A 5,566-nucleotide genomic window follows, 5' to 3' on the forward strand; every position below is an offset into this window, starting at 1 on the left:
ATACATTCTTTTTTTATTTAACTTTCTTTCTTAAAATAGTGGCTTTTAGTTAATAAAATCAATGAAGATTATCAATATAAGAATGACCACTACATATCTGTTTTTTAAAATGTGCAAGGGTCTTTAACTTGCTTCATATCACTTCACTTTAATAGCATGCCCATATCTAGAAAGCATCCTCATTTTGTGTATACTAATGTATAAAATGACCTGAAATATATCACAAATCTGGTACAAGTACAAATAACTGAAGTCTATAAAGAACTCGAGCAAATCAGCAAGAAAAAATCTAACAACCACATTAAAAAGTGTGCAAAAGACAAGAACAGAAATTTTTCAAAAGAAGACAAACTAATGGCCAAGATACATATGAAAAAATGCTCAACATATCTAATCATCAGGGGACTGTAGGTCAAAACCACAATGAGATGTCACTTGATTCCAGTGAGAATGGCTTTATCCAAAAGTCCCAAAACGATAAATGTTGGTATGGATGCATAGAGACAGGAACACTTTTACACTGCTGGTGGCACTCCAAACTAGTACAATCTCTATGGAAAGCAGTATAGAGATACCTCAAAGAAAAAAGTAGAAATACCATTTGATACAGCAAACCCACTACTGTGTATTTACCCAAAGGGGGGGAAAAAGACATTCTATAAAAAAGACACCTGCACTCAAATGTTTATATAACAGCACAATTTGCAATTGCAAAGATGTGGAAATAACCCCCCAAGTGTCCACCAATACATGAGTAGATTAATAAAATGTGGTATATGTATACCATGGAGAACTACTCAGCCACAGCAAATAATGGTGAACTAATACTTCTTGTATTGTTCTGAATGGAGCTGGAGACTATTCTTCTAAGTGAAGTATCACAAGAATGGAAAAAAAAAAATAAACACCACATGTACTCACCATTAAATTGGAACTAATCTATCAACACCTATGTGCACATGTGGAAATAACATCTATCCAAAATCAAGCAAGTGGGAGAGGAAAGTAGTGGATGGAAAATCACACCTAAGGTGTACAATGCATACTATATGGGGTATGGCACGAAAGCAATTTATGTAACCAAATCATTTGTATCTCTGTAATATTCTGAAATTTAAACATACACACACACACACACATAGTTATAATTATCTAAACTGGATCTGGAACAGAAATCCTAAAACATTCATCTTTTAAAAGTTCCTTTAGAAATGATTATTTGTAAATTTACATTTTTCTAGTGTTTATGGACTCAGGTCTCATTAAAATACATAACAAGTACATGGAATCATTTCACACTGCCTTAAAAGAAGTTTAACACAACTACAAATATTGAGACCATTCTAATTTACTACTATAATAAATTATCCAAAGTTTTTTTTGTTGTTGTTGATGCACATGAACATAGTAGGGCAGGTGGGCTGACTCCCACATACCAGAGCAACTATTTTTATATAATCTAGAAACACAAACAAATGGAATAGAATGTTTCACCCATGGTTCTTATTCATTTTTTATAAATATTAACATATATAATCTATTTAGTCAATTCTCCATATATGTGGATTAAACCAGTTGTGAATCAAAAATATTTGGAAAAAAATGAATGGTTGCATTTGTACTGAAAATGTACAGACATTTTCTGTCATTATGCTCTAAACAATGCAGTACAATCACTATTAACATAGCATTTACATTGTATTTGACGTTCTTGGATTTTGATATCCATGAGGGGTTTTGGAATCAATCCTTCATGGATACTAAGGGATGGCTCTGTGTGTGTCTGTGTGTTTGTATGTGCATAGAAAATTACATTAGTGAAAAAATCTGGCCCAGAATGGTGGTTCACGCTGTAATCCTAGCAGTCTGGGAAGCCGAGGCAGGGTGATTGCTTTAGGTCAGGAGTTTTAGTGCAGTCTGAGCAAGAGCCAGATCCCCATCTCTATCAAAAATAGGAAAGAAAAAAAAAAATAGCTGGGTGTGGTGGTGCACGCCTGTAGGTAGTCCCAGCTACTTGAGAGGCTGAGGCAGGAGGATCATTTAAGCCCAGGAGTTTGAGGTTGCTGTGAGTGTTGACACCAAGGTCCTGGGCGAGAGAGGGAGACTCTGGCTCAAAAAGAGAAAAAGAAAGAAAATAAAGGGAGAAAAAAGACAAAAAAAAAAACAAACAAAACAAACAAAAACTATGTAACTATCTTTTTCTGTTTGTCTAGTTGCTAATAGACTTCTAAGTTTTTATAGTCAAATTCAAGGATTGCTGCAGCCTAAACACATTTTCTTCTGCCCTTTTTATGTACTTTTCTAGTTTCAGAATCTTGTTTGTCTCTTTAATACGGTTCATGCTTGGTGTCTCTATCATTATATTCCACATGTATGATTTTTCAGCAATTTCTACCTCCATTCCTTCAACTATAAAAAGAGGATAGTAATACACGGAGCTAAAGTATACAGTACAAGAGCTACTAATAGTAGTATTTCCACCTGGTAATACTTTTTAAATAGTTTACATTATTATTGATATGATACAGAGTCTCAGACTTTTTTGACTTGAATTCCCCCACATGTCTTTAATTTCTTTCCTTTGACGTCATGAACTAAAATTTTTTCACAGCCTACTAGGTTTACCTTAAGGCTACTAGTGTCCCACCATCCTGAGGGCTCAATCTGAAAAGACAACAGACAGGGAAATCACAACTAGATTCTTCTGTCAGGGGTAGTAGACTCAATCGCTCTAGGAACACATTTCTACATTTTTCAAAATGTTGCCCTTAAAATTTCAACATTTTGAAAAGAAAACACATATTTTGAGATATTCTATCTGTGGTTACCCACATGTATACTTCTGTCTCTGTTTCTCTGTAACGGGTACTGAGCCTGCTGAAAATAAATGTTTGTTTTTCTGAGCATGCCTGGAGGAACAGTCTTTTCAGCATGAATTGCATATTCAAGTTCCCTGCTACTTGCAATCCATCTAGGATTAACCAGAATTCACCTGTTTACAATAAATGGAATGGATATTGGGTATTTGATCAAGGATAGTCCTCAGGCCTTATAGTTTCTTCTATTTGTTAAAATTTAATGTAATTTAACCTCTGGGAGCGGGGCACAAGTTTTCCTTGAAACCAGATTGCTTTAATTTATAGGGAAGCTTTTTGAATGAAATGGAGCTGCAAGGCTAGTTTTTATTTGTTTGGGCTCAAAATGTTTGCATTTTTGTATGACTTGTTTGCCATAGGGGTTCCACTGAGTGGGTGATTTTTTAACTGAAAAAAAATCAATTGATATGAGAAATTTTTGGTCTGTATTTGCTATTAGTGTTACAATCTCTTCTCTCCTGGGACAACTTCTATAAACTCAGTTAATAAAAGAACCCCTTACAGTGTTTTAAGTCATGATGATGCTACAGATAAATATACTCAAATACCTTATATCAGTCTCATTTTAATAAAGTGTGCAATGAACAGCGTTTAGAGACTAAAGCATTACTAGTAAGGCCCACATAATTTTAACTAGCATGTTGCTGTTGTAATAGCTATTACTGTTTTTAAGTTTATCACAGTAAAAAGGATTTTCTCAATCTGACATATGTTTGCATTGATAGAAGAAACTTTGAGGATTTATTATATTTAGAGGAGGTAGAGAAAGAAAGGAAAATGCAGGAGGAAAGAGCATGATACAATAAAAAGGGAAATATACTCTTTATTTAAGAAGTAGATAACTTTATGGAAATTTGCAATATAATATACACTGTTTCCCATAATAAAAGTCCAAACTTAAATTTGATTGAATAAATTTGAAATCTACAATAATATATAAAACTGCTTTATATTAATGCCCCCAAATATTTAACATGAGTAATCAAACATTTGTAATTAAAAATGGACATAAAATCTGGTCAAATTAAAAAGTTATTTTATATATATATAAATAATATTTAAATGTACATATCACTAAGATTTTATGAAACTTAAATAATGAAAGTGAATCTGTGTAGCTCTGGGACTGGCACATATTTAAGTATGCTATAATTATAATATGAATGTATCCAGGAAAAAAACAATGAAGGTAATATATGAAAACATGCTCAATATGAACCAGAAAAACAAACTGTGGTTCTGTTTTAGCATTTATGGACCCCAGTTTCTTAATTTGGAAAAAATGATTACATTTATATTAATATTAATAACATTAATAATATTGTTTTATAAAACTTTTTAATAAAGTGTTTATAATAACTTTATTTGTAAAGTCATTATGAAAATAAAACAAAGCATTAATTTATTATTTAATTCATGCCTTCAACAGATTTTTATTGGGCATTTATGTACTTTGTTCTAGCTATAAATTAGTCAGTCACTCAGAAGATAATAAGACTCTGCCATAAAAAACAGAGGTGGTGTTTACTGAGAGACTAAGTATAAAAATAGACAATGACCAGAACAAGTATAAAAAAATGCATCTCTGACTCAAAATCCATGCAGGAACCAGTCCAGGAAATCAAGCCACAACCTCTGCAGCACTTGCCCCAAATGGTCAAGATTTGGTCATGGATGGCCTGCTCCCCTAATTCCTGCTTATAGTTCCAATCCAGGGCCAATGAAAGAAAGTCAGATATGCTCCTCAGATCAACCACAGAGGAGTTTGGCTTCTTATTAGCCCATCTTCATGCCAATTGCCTCCAACCAGAGCTCATCTGAACTTTTCCTTTTTTCACCATAAAGTTTTCACACTGCCCTGTCTGCCTTTGGGGTCTCTACCAAATGCAGGTGATGGGGGTTGACTCCTTTGCAAGCTTTGAATAGGTAACATCTGCTGGTTCTCATTTGAGTGGTATTTGATAATTTCCACATTACATAAACAGGCCCATCTTATACCAACAACTGAGACATGAAATATATTCTTTAAAGGGGTAATTTATTGGTATGAATTGTTTGGAAGACAATTCATCGGTAGTGACCTTTATTAGGAAACAAAGAAAGGATAGTAGACAACCTTGGACTTCAATTTCAACTCCAACATACAAAAAGCTTAGAAGTTATCGCTCTTGCCCTTACAACAACAACAAAAACAAGCAAATAAACAAACAAATAGACAAACAAAAAACAACTGTACGAACTGAAAATGAATAACTTTCCTTAGACCCATCAGAGAACTGATATTGCAGGAAAAACCACAACCCCAAAATTTGGAGAGTCTGTTGCACCTGAAATCATACACCACCCAAGATTTGTTTGCTTGGCAGAAGTCACTGGATTCTATTGGTGTGAGAAACACTTAAATGGTAATTTTGACAAATTGTTGTAAGCTGTGTGTGGACTAACCTGAGAGGTAAAAACATATAGGGACACATACTCTTAGAGTTCCACCAGTTTCTCAAGGTTGGAATTTGAGAAAGATTTCCTTGTAATTCTGGGAGGAGGGGAAGAAGAATAACCATTGTAAAACATGTCCAGAGACTTCCTCATTTCAAATGGTTACTTTCAAGGGGAAAGGGCTTTGCCAGAACACATAGCTGTGAGAGAACTTTATCACAGCTGATGGAGGGGGCATTTCTCCTCATTTATCC

Source organism: Microcebus murinus, chromosome 3 (genome assembly GCF_040939455.1).
Source record: "Microcebus murinus isolate Inina chromosome 3, M.murinus_Inina_mat1.0, whole genome shotgun sequence".
Taxonomy (NCBI): Eukaryota; Metazoa; Chordata; class Mammalia; order Primates; family Cheirogaleidae; genus Microcebus; species Microcebus murinus.